This window comes from Mesoplodon densirostris, chromosome 2, assembly GCF_025265405.1.
Source record: "Mesoplodon densirostris isolate mMesDen1 chromosome 2, mMesDen1 primary haplotype, whole genome shotgun sequence".
In the NCBI taxonomy this organism is placed as follows: domain Eukaryota; kingdom Metazoa; phylum Chordata; class Mammalia; order Artiodactyla; family Ziphiidae; genus Mesoplodon; species Mesoplodon densirostris.
Window position 1 is genome coordinate 118,476,582 of NC_082662.1, and position 19,315 is coordinate 118,495,896.

At 37.1% G+C, this 19,315-nt stretch overlaps 1 pseudogene; it reads left to right on the forward strand.

Moving 5' to 3' along the window:
- The window catches only part of LOC132483067 (olfactory receptor 10J1-like), a 33,453-nt pseudogene that overhangs the window by 6,036 nt on the left and 8,102 nt on the right, over positions 1-19,315 (forward strand).

Sequence of the window (19,315 nt, forward strand, 5' to 3'; positions counted from 1 at the left end):
AACCATTTATTGAAGAGGTTGCCCTCTCCCCATTGTATATTGTATATTGTTTTGTTTGTCATAGATTAATTGCCCATATAAGAGTGGGTTGATTTCTGGGCTCTCTATTCTGTTCCACTGATCTATATGTCTGTCTTGGTGTCAGTACCATACTGTTTTGATTATTGTAGATTTGTAATATAATTCAAAATCAGGGAGTATGATACCTCAGCTTTACTCTTCTTTCTCAAGATTGTCTTGGCTATTTGGGGTCTTTTTTGTTTCCATATTTTACACATTTTTCTGTAATTTTTCTCTAGAAGTTTTAAAGTTTTATTTTTTACATCTAAGTCAATGATCCATTGTGAGATTTTTGGTAATAAGCTGTGAGATTTAGATCAAGGTTAAATTTTTGCCTACAGATATCCAATTGCTTCAGTTCAATTTTTTTTAAGGGCTACTATCCTCCATTTTGCACATTTGTCAAAAATCAGTTGAGTGTATTTCTGTGCATCAATTTCTGAATTTTCCACTCTGTTCTAGTGATCTATGTATCTACTGCTCCACCAATACCACAGTATCTTGATTAAGGTAGCTGTATAGTAAATCTTAATTTTGGGTAGAGTGATTCCTCTCACGTTATTCTTCTTTATCAGGATTATTTTAGTTTAGGTCTTTAGTCTAAGGCCTGTGCAACTCCATATCAATTTTAGAATAAGCTTGTCTATGTCTACAAAAATGCTTGCCAGGATTTTTATAGGAATTGCATTAAATCTATAGATCAATTTAAGGAAAATGACAACTTTATAGTGTTGAGTCTTCCAGTTCATGTCCAAAGTATGCTTCTCCATTTAAGTCTCCTTTGATTTCTTTCACCAGCATTTAGTAATTTTTCAGCATACAAATCTTATACATGTTTTGTTAAGCATATACCTAAGTGTTTAATTTTCTTTGGAGAAACTGTAAATCAGTGGTCTCCAACCTTTTTGGCACCAGGGAATGGTTTTGTGGAAGACAATCTTTCCACAGACTGGTGTGTGTGAGGGGATGGTTTTGGGATGATTCAAGTGCATTACATTTATTGTGTACTTTATTTCTATTATTATTACATTGTAATATATAATGAAAGAATTATACAACTCACCATAATGCAGAATCAGTGGGAGCCCTGAGATTGTTTTCACTTGCCACTCACTGATCGGGCTTTGATATGAGCCTGGAAGCAGTTGATTTATTATGGTCTCTGCACAGTCAAACCTCTCTGCTGATGATAATCTGTATTTGCAGCTGCTCCCCAGCACTAGCATCACTGCCTCAGCTCCACTTCAGATCATCAGGCATTAGATTCTCATAAGGAGCACTCAAACTAGATCCCTTGCATGCACAGTTCATAGTAGAGTTTGTGCTCCTATGAGATACTAAGGCCACTGCTGATCTGACAGAGGGTGGAGCTCAGGCAGTAATGTGAGCCATGGGGAGCAGCTGTAAATACAGATGAAGTTTTGCTCGCTCCCCCGCTTCTCACCTCCTGCTGAGCAGCCTGGTTCCTAAAAGGCCATGGAGCGGTAGTGGTCCATGGCCCAGGGGTTGGGGACCCCTGCTGTAAATGATATTGTGCTTTTAATCTTGGTTCACTCATTTTCACTGTTAGTATATAGAAATGTGATTGATTTTCATATGTTGATACTGTATGTTGTAACCTTACCTAACTCACTAGTTCTAGGAAGTTTTTTTGTTTTATTTTGTTTTTGCAAGTACCTTGGGTCTTTCTACATAGATAATAATGTCACCCACATAAATAGGGGCAGTTTTACATCTTCCTTTCTGACCTATATGCCTTTTATTTCCTCTTTGTGTCTTATTGCAGTGGGCAGAACTTTTATTACCATGTTAAATAAGAGTGGTGAGAGCAGATATCCTTGCCTTGTCCCTGATTTTAGGGAGGAAGCATTCAGTCTTTCACCATTAAGTATGATCCTATTGATTTTTTTTTGTTATGCTCTTTATCAAATTGAGATAATTCCCTTCGATTCTTAACTTACTAAGAGTTTTTGTCATATATGGGTGCTGGATTTTGTCGAATGTTTCTCTCTGTAAAGTTGATATAATTATACAATATTTCACAGGAGTGGCATATTTATTTTTAAAAAAAGAGGAACAGGAAACATCTAAATGACTACATAACAACAGGAGCTTCTTAGTTGAAAGATCCTTGTTAGAAGAGGGAGCTTCAAGAACTCAGCAGCTAGTATCAACCTATTCTTCCACTGTCAGCTCTTTGCCAAATTACTGAAAGGGGAGAGAAAATTAGCCTTTGAGGCCATGTCGAGTAGTATCTCCTGACAAGTTTTGTCAGTTCTACCTACAAAACAAATTTATCCATTTTGTTCCATCTCCGCTGAAACTGCTCCTATACAGAAACAATCTTCTCTCATTATCTACTCTCCTTGTTTATTCTTATTCTTTTCCAATCAATTCTTTACACAAAAGAAAAGTTATATTTTAAAGATGAAAATCAGATCATGCTCTTACCCTAATTAAAAATACCCAATGGAGAGGACTTCCGGGTAAGATGGCAGAAGAGTAAGACGTGGAGATCACCTTCCTCCCCACGGATACACCAGAAATAAGCTACACGTGGAACAACTCCTACAGAACACCTACTGAATGCTGGCAGAAGACCCTAGACCTCCCAAAAGGCAAGAAACTCCCCACATACCTGGGTAGGGCAAAGCGGAGAGATTCCCGCACAGGGGATCGGTGCCGAGCGGCACTCACCAGCCCGAGAGGCTTGTCTGCTCACCCGCCAGGGCGGGCGGCGCTGGAAGCTGAGGCTCGGGCTTCGGTCAGAGCGCAGGGAGAGGACTGGGGCTGGCGGCGAGAACTCAGCCTGAAGGGGGCTAATGTGCCACAGCTAGCCGGGAGGGAGTCCGGGAAAACTCTGGAGCTGCCGAAGAGGCAAGAGACTTTTTCTTCCCTCTTGGTTTCCTGGTGCGCGAGGAGAGGGGATTAAGAGCGCTGCTTAAAGGGGCTCCACAGACCGGCACGAGTCTCGACGGAAAGCGCGGAGCCCAGTGACGGGCGTGGGACGCTGGGGCTGCTGCTGCCGCTGCCAAGAAGCCTGTGTGTGAGCGCAGGTCAGTGTCCACACCGCCCTTCGGGGAGCCTGTGCAGCCCGCCACTGCCGGTGTACCGGGATCCAGGGGCGGCTTCCCTGGGAGAACACACGGCGCGCCTCGGGCTGGTGCAACGTCACGCCGACCTCTGCCACTGCAGGCTCGCCCTGCACTCCGTGCCCCTCCCTCCCGCCCAGCCTGAGTGAGCCAGAGTCCCCAAAGAGGCTGCACCTTTAACCCTGTCCTATCTGAGCGAAGAACAGACGTCCTCCGGTGACCTACACGCAGAGGGGGAGCCAAATCGAAAGCTGAGACCCAGGAGCTGTGAGAAAAAAGAAGAGAAAGGGAAATCTCTCCCAGCAGCCTCAGAAGCAGTGGATTAAAGCTCCACAATCAACTTGATGTACCCTGCATCTCTGGAATACAGGAATAGACAACAAATCATCCCAAATTGAGGAGCCAGGAGTCAGTGCTGTGCCTCTGAGGTGGGAGAGCCAACTTCAGGACACTGGTCCACAAGAGACCTCCCAGCTCCACATAATATCAAACGGCAAAAATCTTCCAGACATCTCCATCTCAACACCAGCACCCAGCTTCACTCAACGACCAGCAAGCTACAGTGCTGGACACCCTATGCCAAACAACTAGCAAGACAGGAACACAATGCCACCCATTAGCAGAGAGGTGGCCTAAAATCATAAAAAGTCCGCAGACACCCCAAAACACACCACCAGACGTGGACCTGCCCAACAGAAAGACAAGATCCAGCCTCATCCACCAGAACACAGGCACTAGTCCCCTCCACCAGGAAGCCTACACAACCCACTAAACCAACCTTAGCCACTGGGGACAGACACCAAAAACAACGGGAACTACGAACCTGCAGCCTGCAAAAAGGAGACCCCAAACACAGTAACATAAGCAAAATGAGAAGACAGAAAAACACACAGCAGGAGAAGGAGCAAGATAAAAACCCACCAGATCTAACAAATGAAGAGGTAATAGGCAGTCTACGTGAAAAAGAATTCAGAATAATGATGGTAAACATGATCTAAGATTCTATTTCCCAGATCCAAAATCTTGGAAATAGAATAGACAAAATGCAAGAAACAGTTAACAAGGACCTAGAAGAACTAAAGATGAATCAAGCATCGATTAAAAACACAATACATGAAATAAAAAATACTCTAGATGGGATCAATAGCAGAATAACTGAGGCAGAAGAACGGATAAGTGAGGTGGAAGATAAAATAGTGGAAATAACTGCTGCAGAGCAAAATAAAGAAAAAAGAATGAAAAGAACAGAGGACAGTCTCAGAGACCTCTGGGACAACATTAAACGCACCAACATTCGAATTATAGGGGTTCCAGAAGAAGAAGAGAAAAAGAAAGGGACTGAGAAAATATTTGAAGAGATTATAGTTGAAAACTTCCCTAATATGGAAAAGGAAATAGTTAATCAAGTCCAGGAGGCACAGAGAGTCCCATACAGAATAAATCCAAAGAGAAATGTGCCAAGACACATATTAATCAAACTGTCAAAAATTAAACACAAAGAAATCATATTAAAAGCAGCAAGGCAAAAACAACAAATAACACACAAGGGAATCCCCATCAGGATAACAGCTGATCTCTCAGCAAAAACTCTACAAGCCAGAAGGGACTGGCAGTACATAATTAAAGTGATGAAAGAGAAAAACCTGCAACCAAGATTACTCTACCCAGCAAGGATCTCATTCAGATTTGATGGAGAAATGAAAACATTTACAGACAAGCAAAAGCTGAGAGAGTTCAGCACCACCAAACCAGCTTTACAACAAATGCTAAAGGAACTTCTCTAGGCAAGAAACACAACAGAAGGAAAAGACCTACAATAACGAACCCAAAACAATTAAGAAAATGGGAATAGGAACATACATATCGATAATTACCTTAAATGTAAATGGACTAAATGCTCCCACCAAAAGACACAGATTGGCTGAATGGATACAAAAACAAGACCCATATATATGCTGTCTACAAGAGACCCATTTCAGACCTAGAGACACATACAGACTGAAAGTAAGGGGATGGAAAAAGATATTCCATGCAAATGGAAACCAAAAGAAAGCTGGAGTAGCAATTCTCATATCAGACAAAATAGACTTTAAAATAAAGACTACTAGAAGAGACAAAGAAGGACACTACATAATGATCAAGGGATCGATCCAAGAAGAAGATAGAACAATTGTAAATATTTATGCACCAAACATAGGAGAACCTCAATACATAAGGCAAATACTAACAGTCATAAAAGGAGAAATTAACAGTAACACAATCATAGTAGGGGACTTTAACACCCTACTTTCACCAATGGAGAGATCATCCAAAATGAAAATAAATAAGGAAACACAAGCTTTAAATGATACATTAAACAAGATGGACTTAATTGATATTTATAGGACATTCCATCCAAAAACAACAGAATACACATTTTTCTCAAGTGCTCATGGAACATTCTCTAGGATAGATCATATCTTGGGTCACAAATCAAGCCTCGGTAAATTTAAGAAAATTGAAATTGTATCAAGTATCTTTTCCGACCACAATGCTATGAGACTAGACATCAATTACAGGAAAAGATCTGTAAAAAATACAAACACATGGAGGCTAAGCAATACACTACTTAATAACGAAGTGATCACTGAAGAAATCAAAGAGGAAATTAAAAAATACCTAGAAACAAATGACAATGGAGACACGGCAACCCAAAACCTATGGGATGCAGCAAAAGCAGTTCTAAGAGGGAAGTTTATAGCAATACAATCCCACCTTAAGAAACAGGAAACATCTCGAATAAACAACCTAACCTTGCACCTAAAGCAATTAGAGAAAGAAGAACAAAAACATCCCAAAGTTAGCAGAAGGAGAGAAATCATAAAAATCAGATCAGAAATAAATGAAAAAGAAATGAAGGAAACGATAGCAAAGATCAATAAAACTAAAAGCTGGTTCTTTGAGAAGATAAACAAAATTGATAAACCATTAGCCAGACTCAGCAAGAAAAAAAGGGAGAAGACTCAAATCAATAGAATTAGAAATGAAAAAGGAGAAGTAACAACTGACACTGCAGAAATACAAAAGATCATGAGAGATTACTACAAGCAACTCTATGCCAATAAAATGGACAACCTGGAAGAAATGGACAAATTCTTAGAAATGCACAACCTACCAAGAATGAATCAGGAAGAAATAGAAAATATGAACAGACCAATCACAAGCACTGAAATTGAAACTGTGATAAAAACTCTTCCAACAAACAAAAGCCCAGGACCAGATGGCTTCACAGGTGAATAATATCAAGCATTTAGAGAAGAGCTAACCCCTATCCTTCTGAAACTCTTCGAAAATATAGCAGAGGGAGGAACACTCCCAAACTCATTGTACGAGGCCACCATCACCTTGATACCAAAACCAGACAAGGATGTCACAAAGAAAGAAAACTACAGGCCAATATCACTGATGAACATAGATGCAAAAATCCTCAACAAAATACTATCAAACAGAATCCAACAGCACATTAAAAGGATCATACACCATGATCAAGTGGGGTTTATTCCAGGAATGCAAGGATTCTTCAATATATGCAAATCAATCAACGTGATACACCATATTAACAAATTGAAGGAGAAAAACCATATGATCATCTCAATAGATGCAGAGAAAGCTTTCGACAAAATTTAACACCCATTTATGATAAAAACCCTGCAGAAAGTAGGCATAGAGGGAACTTTCCTCAACATAATAAAGGCCATATATGACAAACCCACAGCCAGCATCGTCCTCAATGGTGAAAAACTGAAACCTTTTCCACTAAGATCAGGAACAAGACAAGGTTGCCCACTATCACCACTCTTATTCAACCTAGTTTTGGAAGTTTTAGCCACAGCAATCAGAGAAGAAAAGGAAATAAAAGGAATCCAAATCAGAAAAGAAGAAGTAAAGCTGTCACTGTTTGCAGATGACATGATACTATACATAGAGAATCCTAAAGATGCTACCAGAAAACTACTAGAGTTAATCAATGAATTTGGTAAAGTTGCCAGATACAAAATTAATGCACAGAAATCTCTGGCATTCCTATATACTAATGATGAAAAATCTGAAATTGAAATCAAGGAAACACTCCCATTTACCATTGCAACAAAAAGAATAAAATATCTAGGAATAAACCCACCTAAGGAGACAAAAGACCTGTATGCAGAAAATTATAAGACACTGATGAAAGAAACTAAGATGATACAAATAGATGGAGAGATGTACCATGTTCTTGGATTGGAAGAATCAACATTGTGAAAATGACTCTACTACCCAAAGCAATCTACCGATTCAATGCAATCCCTATCAAACTACCATTGGCATTTTTCACAGAACTAGAGCAAAAAATTTCACAATTTGTATGGAAACACAAAAGACCCCAAATAGCCAAAGCAATCTTGAGAACGAAAAATGGAGCTGGAGGAATCAGGCTCCCTGACTTCAGACTATACTACAAAGCTACAGTAATCAAGACAGTATGGTACTGGCACAAAAACAGAAAGATAGATCAATGGAAAAGGATAGAAAGCCCACAGATAAACCCACGCACATATGGTCACCTTATCTTTGATAAAGGAGGCAGGAATGTACAGTGGAGAAAGGACAGTCTCTTCAATAAGTGGTGCTGGGAAAACTGGATAGGGACATGTAAAAGTATGAGATTAGATCACTCCCTAACACCATACACAAAAATAAGCTCAAAATGGATTAAAGACCTAAATGTAAGGCCAGAAACTATCAAACTCTTAGAGGAAAACATAGGCAGAACACTCTATGACATAAATCACAGCAAGATCCTTTTTGACCCACCTCCTAGAGAAATGGAAATAAAGACAAAAATAAACACATGGGACCTAATGAAACTTAAAAGCTTTTGCACAACAAAGGAAACCATAAACAAGACCAAAAGACAACCCTCAGAATGGGAGAAAATATTTGCAAATGAAGCAACTGACAAAGGATTAATCTCCAAAATTTATAAGCAGCTCAGGCAGCTCAATAACAAAAAACCAAACAACCCAATCCAAAAATGGGCAGAAGACCTAAATAGACATTTCTCCACAGAAGATATACAGACTGCCAACAAACACATGAAAGGATGCTCAACATCTTTACTCATTAGAGAAATGCAAATCAAAACTACAATGAGATTTCATCTCACACCAGTCAGAATGACCATCATCAAAAAATCTAGAAACAATAAATGCTGGAGAGGGTGTGGAAAAAAGGGAACACTCTTGCACTGCTGGTGGGAATCTGAATTGGTACAGCCACTATGGAGAACGGTATGGAGGTTCCTTAAAAAACTACAAATAGAACTACCATATGACCCAGCAATCCCACTACTGGGCATATACCCTGAGAAAACCATAATTCAAAAAGAGACATGTACCAAAATGTTCATAGCAGCCCTATTTACAATAGCCCGGAGATGGAAACAACCTAAGTGTCCATCATCGGATGAATGGATAAAGAAGATGTGGCACATATATACAATGGAATATTACTCAGCCATAAAAAGAAATGAAATTGAGCTATTTGTAATGAGGTGGATGGACCTAGAGTCTGTCATACAGAGTGAAGTAAGTCAGAAAGAGAAAGACAAATACTGTATGCTGACACATATATATGGAATTTAAGGAAAAAAAAGTCATGAAGAACATAGGGGTAAGACAGGAATAAAGACACAGACCTACTAGAGAATGGACTTGAGGATATGGGGAGGGGGAAGGGTAAGCCGTGACAAAGTGAAAGAGCGGCATGGACATATATACACTACCGAACGTAAGTTAGATAGCTAGTGGGAAGCAGCCGCATAGCACAGGGAGATCAGCTCGGTGCTTTGTGACCGCCTGGAGGGGTGGGATAGGGAGGGTGGGAGGGGGACGCAAAAGGGAGGGGATATGGGAACATATGTATATGTATAACTGATTTAATTTGTTATAAAGCAAAAAAAAAATACCGATTGGATTCCCATTGTATTTGGAATATAATTTACTCTCCTCATGATGACCTATAGGCCTTACCTGTCCTTGTCACTCCATGTCATTAAGAATGACCTCATCTCTTATGTCTAACCTCTTACCTACTAGTCCGGTAACTATCAACATAGGTTTATTCCCACTTAGGAACTTTATACTTGTTATTCCTTCAGTCTAGAGTGCACTTTTTCTCCAGATTCCCATTCATTCATTTATGCATGTTCATTCTCTATCATTCAAGCCTCAACTAAAATGAGAAGTAATCTTTAAGGATTCCTTCCTTGATCACTTCATCTATTGTAATGCCCACCAATGTGGGCACTCTATTAGGTGTTTTATGGGTTTTTTTGGTTTTTGGGGTTATTTTAGCACTTATCACTACCTAAAACAAAACAAGAAGGTTGAAAATAAGGGATGGAAAACTGTATTCCATGCAAAATACCAAACAGAGGAGAGCAAAAATCACTAACAAAAACAAACAAGCAGTGAACGAAGCAAAGTTCCTGCTGTCACAGAACTTATTTTCCAAGAGAAACATAGGTGATTTTAAAAGTATATAAGTTATATGAAATGTTATTTTGGGAAGTGATGTTTTTTGGAGAAAAAGCAAAAGGAAAAAAGGACAAAAGGATAGTCATTCCTGGCAGCATGAAACAGTAGCGCATTTAGATCAGGTGGTCAGGAAAGGTGATGTTTGAGCAGAAGAATGAATGAAGGAGTGAGTGAGCCACATAGAATGTGGGGAAGAGTGCTCCAATCTAAGATAAGATCTAGGGAGAGGTTAACCTTGGCATGTGTGAGGAACAAAAAATAGGCCAGTGTGGCTGGAAGGTAATGACCAAGGCAATTAAGGGGAAGATTGAAATTGTGGTCTTATAAGCTATGGTAAGGACTTTGAATTTTATTCTAAGAGGGTTAAAAATTCATTGTAGAGACATCTGAGCAAAGGGGCTACCTGATTTGATTTAGACATTAAAATCTTTACTCTGACTGCTACTGTAATCAACCCCCAGACCCAAAGGAGAAGCAGGGAGAGGCCAGTCGGGACCTTGCTGCTGTGGTCCAAGTTAGAGGTGATGGCAGCTTGGAACAAAGTGTCCCTTTGAGTGAAGAGTTTATCTGTTCAGTTGGGGACATGTTCTATTTGAGATGCTGAGGAGATATTCAAGAAGAGAAAACGGGATGACTGTTGAACATACAACTTTGGATTTTGGAAAGAAATATGGAGTGGAAATTTAAGTTTGGGAATTTTTTAAAGCCAGAAGAGGAAGTGATCAGTAGGTTGCAACTGTAAATACAGAAGTGGTTTGTGGCTGAAACTTGAGGTAGTCCAACATCATGAGATTGAGGAGAAAAGAGAAATGACATTGGAAGGGGAAAATATGAAAACTAAAAAAGTGTGTGTCCTGGAAACGACATGAAAAGAGATTTCTGAGTAAGAGAAATGAGTCAATTGGGTCCAATGCTGCCAATATGCCAAGTACTTTGTGTTAGAATTGATTGTTAGATTTGGCAATATGAGGTTTTCGGTCTCATTGAAAAAAAATCTGTATGAGAGATGGTGATAAAATCCTGTTTCGTGTGAATTCAAGAGAACAAAGGAGAGAAACTGAAGACAATGCAATTCCTTCAAAGAGTTTTGATGTAAAAGGGAGCAAATAAATGAGCCCGTAGCTGGGGAAGGATATGGGATCACAGGGAGGTTGTTTTTATTGGCCTTTATGTTTGTTCTTTTAGGATGAGGAAAATTACAAGCAAATACGTTTGTAAATGAAAGTGATCTAATGTAAATTTGATGATTCAAAAGACATAGAGGAAAACTGCTAAAGCAAAGTCCTGAGTAAGGGAAAGGGGATTGGGGTGCAGTGCACAAGTGCATAGATGGTCTTGTTAGAAGTACATGGAGTGCTCCGCACAGTGAGAGTACACAAGGATTGGTACTGAGCACAGATGCACATGGTTGGGTTGATGTGTTGGTGGGACTACATGGAAGATCTCTCCTAACTGCTTTAATTGTTCTTAATGAAATAGAAACTAAAGTCATGTGCTTAAAAAAGGATAAGGAAGAATCTTTGGAAGTTAGAGAATAGAAAAGAATGTGTGAAAAGATGCAAAGAGGGTGAGAGAAAAAATGGTAGGCAGGAACACAGAGGGGTTCCCCCGTAACATCAAGACCCCACTTAGTGTTAAATGTCATGACTTCTAAGTAAGACCAGTTATCATAAGAATATATTTTCCACCAGTGAAATTCAGCTGCATGGGTGCTCTGCACAAGAGGAAAATTTGATTTAACCAAAATTGGTATTATGCCAGGTAAGATAGGGGCATGTGAATTAAAGGTGAATGCAATGAAATGATAGTCTGTGGAATTTTAACAGGGTAGGGAGGACAGAAGGGGGAAGTAACATGGAACTTTGAAAATGACAGAAATATACATAGATATAAAATGTAGAGCTTTATAAATTGAGGAATTATTTAGATTAAGATACCAGTGAAAATGAACTGGAAAGATAAGTGATGAAAATAATAGTTCTTTAGAAAATATAAGGGAAGAAGATATCTCATTCCTAAATGAAACAAAACAGATCAAATACATGGAAATAGAAAATACTCATTTTCTACATGAAGAATATTTTAAAACCCTACTGAAACACACAAAAGAAGACAAACATTACCATTTAAATCTTGCTTTGGGTAGAAAGCCTCAGTATTATAGACTAAAGATGCTTATTAAATTTCTGTGAATACAATGAGAATTCAATCAAAATACCATTAATTGTTAAATATGAGAATAACTGGGGAAATTCCAAAGAAGAATAATTGAGGGGGGAGGGGCAGATTTAGCATACGGTAGCATAATGTAGTAAAAATATGAGACGTTTTTATTATTTGATATATGATGTTGAGACAATGGCCTAGTTATGGGTAATAATAAAAGGTGCATCTGATTTCATTTTAAGAAGTACATCTTTGTTTCTTACAGCCAGTTTGATTCCAGATGAATCAAACACTGAAACATAAAAAGTATAGAAGACATGGGTACTTAAAAAAAATAATGTTGGAGTTAGGAAGGCCTTGATAAACACATAAATAAAATGCTAATAAAATTTCAAACTCACAAACTCAGTAATAATGGTAAACAGAAGAAAAATACTGCAACATGTATAATAAAAGGCATATTTCCTTATTATAGAACTCTTACAAGAAAATGATGACAGAATATGAAAAATGAGCAAGATATGTAAATGGACATTCACAGCAAATTAAGTACAAATGATTAATAAGTATATGAAAAGTGTGTAAATTAATACATCTTATTTTGGTTTCAGTTTGGTAATAGTTATCAAGTTTTTGAATGCACATATCACTAGCTAAGAAGTATTACTTTCAGGAATGTATCCTATAGATGTGCTCTCAGAAGTGTACAATTATATATGAACTTAATATATAAAGTGATTTTCTTTATAATACCCTTTAAAAATGCCAAAAACTTCAAACAGCCTAAATATCCATGGATATTTAGAATAGGGTAAATAAATTATGTTATAATCTTACTATATGCAATTGTTCAAATGAATGATAAAAACCTTCATGTATTGTTTTGTAAAGATATCTCAAATGTATTGTTATGTGAAAAAGCAAGTCATATAACAGTACACAGAATACAGTCCATTTGGATTACAAAAAAGGGGACACACACACACACACACACAGGTATATGCAGACAACAGTCCTAAATTCTATTTAGTAGGTTTAGTTTTATTTTATTTTATTATTTTATTATTTTTTTCTATATTAAACTAAAGCCTGTTTGACTGTTTTGCATACAACTCCATCTGCTTTATTTGTTCAAGACAGGATGTTGCTCAACTGTTTGATAGCTTTGTCCAAAAGGAAGAGTGCACCATGCTTACATGGTCAGAGAAACAAAGCAGCTACAGATGTATGTGTATGTTGTTGTGAATGTGTTTGCTTGTGTGTGTGTATTTATGTGTGTGTTTAAAGTTGGAGAACCACGTCAACCAAAATTGGTGTTTCCAAAAAGTGATAGAATGTAATGAAAAGTTCATCCCCTTTACAATATTTTCAATATTAATTTCAACACCTAATTACAATTTTCAGAGCTTTTCTAAAGTGAATTAGTCTATCTTTTTGAATTTTATTTTATTTATTTTTTTATACAGCAAGTTCTTATTAGTCATCCATTTTATACACATCAGTGTATACATGTCAAACTCAATCTCCTAATTCATCCCACCACCACCCCCAACCCCCGCCACTTTCCCTCCTTGGTGTCCATACATTTGTTCTCTACATCTGTGTCTCAATTTCTGCCCTGCAAACTAGTTCATCTGTACCATTTTTCTAGGTTCCACATACATGCGTTAATATACGATATTTGTTTTTCCCTTTCTGACTTCCTTCACTCTGTATGACAGTCTCTAGATGCATCCACGTCCCTACAAGTGACCCAATTTCATTCTTTTATATGGCTGAGTAATATTCCATTGTATATATGTACGACATCTTCTTTATCCGTTCATCTGTCAATGGACATTTAGGTTGCTTCCGTGACCTGGCTATTGTAAATAGTGCTGCAATGAACACTGGGGTGCATGTGCCTTTCTGAATTATGGTTTTCTCCAGGTATATGCCCAGTAGTGGGATTGCTGGGTCATATGGTAATTCTATTTTTAGTTCTTTAAGGAACCTCCATACTGTTCTCCATAGTGGCTGTATCAATTTACATTCCCACCAACACTGCAAGAGGGCTCCCTTTTCTCCACACCCTCTCCAGCATTTGTTGTTTGTAGATTTTCTGATGATGCCCATTCTAACTGGTGTGAGGTGATACCTCATTGTAGTTTTGATTTGCATTTCTCTAATAATTACTGATGTTGAACATCCTTTCATGTGCTTCCTGGCCATCTGTATGTCTTCTGTGGAGAAATGTCTATTTAGGTCTTCTGCCCATTTTTCGATTGAGTTGTTTGTTTTTTTTTAATATTGAGTTGCATGCATGAGCTGTTTATATATTTTGGAGATTAATCCTTTGTCCGTTGCTCCATTTGCAAATATTTTCTCCCATTCTGAGGGTTGTCTTTTCGTCTTGTTTATGGTTTCCTTTGCTGTGCAAAAGCTTTGAAGTTTCATTAGGTCTCATTTGTTCATTTTTGTTTTTATTTCCATTACTCTAGGACGTGGATCAAAAAAGATCTTGCTGTGATTTATGTCAAAGAGTGTTCTTCCTATGTTTTCCTCTAAGAGTTTTATAGTGTCCCATCTTACATTTAGGTCTCTAATCAATTTTGAGTTTATTTTTGTGTATGGTGTTAAAGAGTGTTCTAATTTCATTCTTTCACATGTAGCTGTCCAGTTTCCCCAGCACCACTTATTGAAGAGACTGTCTTTACTCCACTGTATATCCTTGCCTCCTCTGTCAGAGATTAGTTGACCAAAGGTGCGTGGATATATCTTTGGGCTTTCTATGTTGTTCCATTGATCTATATTTCTGTTTTTGTGTCAGTACCATATTGTCTTGATTCCTGTAGCTTTGTAGTAGTCTGAAGTCAGGGAGTCTGACTCTTCTAGCTCCGTTTTTTTTCCCTCAAGACTGCTTTGGCTATTCTGGGTCTTATTTGTCTCCACAAATTTTAAGATTTTTTTTTCTAGTTCCATAAAAAAGGCCATTGGTAATCTGATAGGGATTACATTGAATCTGTAGATTGCTTTGGGTAGTAGAGTCATTTTCACAATATTGATTTTTCCAATCCAAGAACATGGTATATCTCTCCATCTCTTGGTATCATCTTTAATTTATTTCACCAGTGTCTTATAGTTTTCTGCATACAGGTCTTTTGTCTCCATAGATAGGTTTATTCCTAGGTATGTTATTCTTTTTGTTGTAGTGGTAAATGGGAGTGTTTCCTTAATTTCTCTTTCAGATTTCTCATCATTATTGTATAGGAATGCAAGAGATTTCTGTGCATTAATTTTGTATCCTGCTACTCTACCAAATCATTGATTAGCTCTAGTAGATTTCTGGTGGCATCTGTAGGATTCTCTATGTATAGTATCATGTCATCTGCAAAGAGTAACAGCTTTACTTCTTCTTTTCCAATTTGGATTCTTCTTATTTCTTTTTCTTCTCTGACTGCCATGGCTAGGACTTCCAAAACTATGTTGAATAATAGTGGTGAGAGTGTGCAACCTTGTTTTGTTCCTGATCTTAGAGGAAATGGTTTCAGTTTTTCACCACTGAGAATCATGTTTGCTGTGGGTTTGTCATATATGGCCTTTATTATGTTGAGGTAGGTTCCCTCTATGACTACTTCCTGGAGAGTTTTTATCATAAATGAGTGTTGAATTTTGTCAAAAGCTTTTTCTGCATCTATTGAGATGATTATATAGTTTTTCTCCTTCAATTTGTTAATATGGTGTATCACATTGTTTGGTTTGCATGTACTGAAAAATCCTTGCATCCCTGGGACAAATCCCACTTGATCATGGCGTATGATCCTTTTAATGTGTTGTTGGATTTGTTTGCTATTATTTTGTTGAGGATTTTTGTATCTGTATTCATCAGTGATATCGGTCTGTAATTTTCTTTTTTTGTAGTATCCTTTTCTGGTTTTGGCATCAGGGTGATGGTGGCCTCATAGAATGAGTTAGTGAGTGTTCCTTCCTCTACAATTTTTTGGAAGAGTTTGAGAAGGATGGGTATTAGCTCTTCTCTAAATGTTTGATAGAATTCACCTGTGAAGCCATCTGGTCCTGGACTTTTCTTTGTTGGAAGATTTTTAATCACAGTTTCAATATCATTATGTGTGATTGGTCTGTTCATATTTTCTATTTCTTCCTGGTTTAGTCTTGGAAGGTTATACCTTTCTATGAATTTGTCCATTTCTTCCAGGTTGTCCATTTTATTGGCATAGAGTTGCTTGTAGTAGTCAGGTTTCGTTTTAGATATGGCAAGGATTAGTAATTTATATTAAAAAATTCTGTGTATTTTAGACTTGAACAAATATGCAAATATACTGAGAATAATAGGTTTCTTATCATTGGGAAAAGAAGTGAGAAATGGGGAACACTAGAACACACTCTGAGATATTAGTTTAGAATTGGTGGTATCATTATAAAATCATGGTCATTAAGATATAAATATTAATACACCCCCCATTTTCTAGCTTTAGAGTCTAAAATTAAATATATAGCAGGGCCAATAAGTACACCTAGCACCCAGATCTTGGTTTCTAAATACAATTCTCCACTAAAAGATACCATAGCTTCTCAGATAAATGGCTGATTCCAGGGACAGTGCAGGGAAAGTACAAGATGAGCCTGGAACGTCTCTATCTTGAGGTTAAAGAAGTGCTCAAAGAAGAGACTGGTGGTTGCCAGAGATGGGGGCTAGGGGAAGGGTGGATGAAATGGGTGAATGGGGTCAAAAGGTATAAACTTCCAGTTATAAAATAAGTCAGCCATGAGGATGTAATGTACAGCATGGTGACTATAATTAATAATACTGTATTGCATATTTGAAAGTTATGAAGAGATTAAGTCTTAAAAGTTCTCATCACAAGAAAAAAAGAATTTATAATTAGGTATGGTGATGGATTTTAACTAGACTTATCATGGTGAACATTTCATAACATATACAAATACTAAATTATTATACTGTACACCTGAAACTAATATAATGTTATGTATCAATTATATCTCAATTGAAAATAAAACTACTCAAAGAATAATGGAGACATGTCAAAAGAACAAAGGAGCCAAACTAATGCAGTTCCCACTTGCCAATTCTGTGATGATTTGAACATCAACATAAATAATGTTAACAGTAATTAACATTATCTCATAGTACCTATATTATCTAAGTCTACTAGTATCTAAATAGTACCTCTTTCTTACAGAATATCAGTCTATAGGAGAAATGATGGAGTTAGGAAATCATCAATGGATCCTAAAGCTAGAGCGTGAAAGTTTGATGAGGAACAGGATATTAATCTCAATATATCACTCTACAAATTATATATATAAAAAGGTAAAATAATAACTTTACAATGGAGAAACCTAGTGGACACCACCTTAAACAAGTTAACATCACTAATATTAGGACAAATTGACATCACGTGGTTCCTGGTATGATGCACTGAGAATGACACAATATCACTTTCATGATATTCTTACTAAAAATTCAAAATTTAAATCTAGTCATGAAGGATATTAAATCAAAGTAAGTACAAAGAAGGGAAAGAAGTGAAACAGAATCAAAGATAAGTTCAAGGAGAAAATTATGAACTCTTCAGATAAATTCAAACTGAGACATTCCATAAAATACCTGGCCTGTACTTTTCAGAAGTATCAAGGAAGAGAATGACAAAGAAATGTAAGGTACTGTTTCAGATAAAAAGGCACTAGAGAAACAGGAAAACAAATATGCAAAGAGTAATCTTGGATTGGATACTAAACTACAAAAAAAATTTAGCTATAAAGGACATTATGAGATAATGGGTAATTTAAATATTATTTGTGGATTAGGTAATAGTATTGTATTTGATATTAATATATATGTGTATGTGGCTCTCTCTGTATATATATACATATACACTGATTTTTAATAATTATACTGTGATTACCTAAGATAATGAGCTTCTTCCTAGGGAATACACACCAAAATATTTAGGAGTAAAGTGACACAATGGCTTCAACTTACTCTCAAGTGATTTGGAAAAATGTTAGATAGATAGATATAGATAGATTATAGATGAAAGAAAGAGAATGACACAGTAAGTGGGACAAAATGTGAATAATTGGGGTACTGGACGAAGACATTTAGGAGTTTTTATAGTACTCTTGCAACTTTTCTATAAGTCTGAAATTGTATATTTGAAAAGTTTCAAAAAAGTGAAAAAAATATTAAAATTTCTTTATAGATATTTGTGCAGGAAAGGGTTAAATCAGCAGGCCTGGGCTGCTCAAACCCTGCACATTCCCAAGAAAGGCTTGTGTTTAGGACTGGACCTCGGCCAGCTAATGGGAGAGGAGCTCTGAGCTCTTGAATTAATTCTGCTTGATAAGTGTTTTGATATGTCAGAGGCCTTGAACCACAGATATTTGTTTGATCAGATCATTTATGCTAAAAGTGTAATTTATGGTGAACATCTGTTTTTGTTCTAAAGGGCTGGAGTCTGAGTACCTGAGGTCAGTAATGCAGGTTATTACATGCCTAACGTGACTGACTCCCAATAAAAAGCCTGACACCAAGGCTCAGGTGAGCTTCCCTGGTCAAAAACACTTTGAACCTAGGGTCACTTGGCATTGTTGCTGAGAAAGTTACTCATGTCCATGTGACTCCCCTGGGGGAGGACACTTGGAAGTTTATGCGTGTTTCCTCCTAGACTTTGTCCCCATGGGCCTTTTTTCCCTTTGTTAATTTTAATGTGTACCCTTTTGCTGTAATAAACTATAACCATGACTGTAACAGTTTTTCTGTACCCTGTGAATCCTTCTAAGAGAATCACTTAGCTGGATAGTGATCTTGAGGACTGACAACAAAAATTAAAGCATTTAAATAAATAGAGAGAGAGCCTATATCAGTTCATCCCTAATGATTTTTTAGTTTAATGCAATTTCAAAAACCTGATCTAAAATTTGTATGGAAAGGTAAAGATCCAGCTACATAAAAATAAAAGAAGATAAGAAGGGTTGATCTCCCTGATAACTAAGATTTATTATAAAGTTATAGTTGTTAAGATAGTGTAATCTGGGTACATGGAATAAAACTGACCAATGGAGCAGAATGAAGTGGCTAAACTGACCAATGCTTATAAAGATTTATAATGTATGACAGAGATAAAATTGTAGACCAGTGGGGAAAGGAAGGACTTTTCAAACAGCTGATAGAACTGGTTATCCAGTTGAAAAAAGAAAAATGAATTTGGACATCTATCTTACCTCATACACAAAAATCAAATCCAAATGGATTTAAATATGAAAAGTATATTAATAGGCTTAGAAGAAAATAAAAGAGACTATTCTGACACTGAGGTAGACATTTCTTTTTCCAAGCAAGATGCAAAAGTGCTAACAAAAAAGACAAGAATGATAAATTTGACTCCATTAAAATAACTTTTGTTCAATAAAAAGCACCAT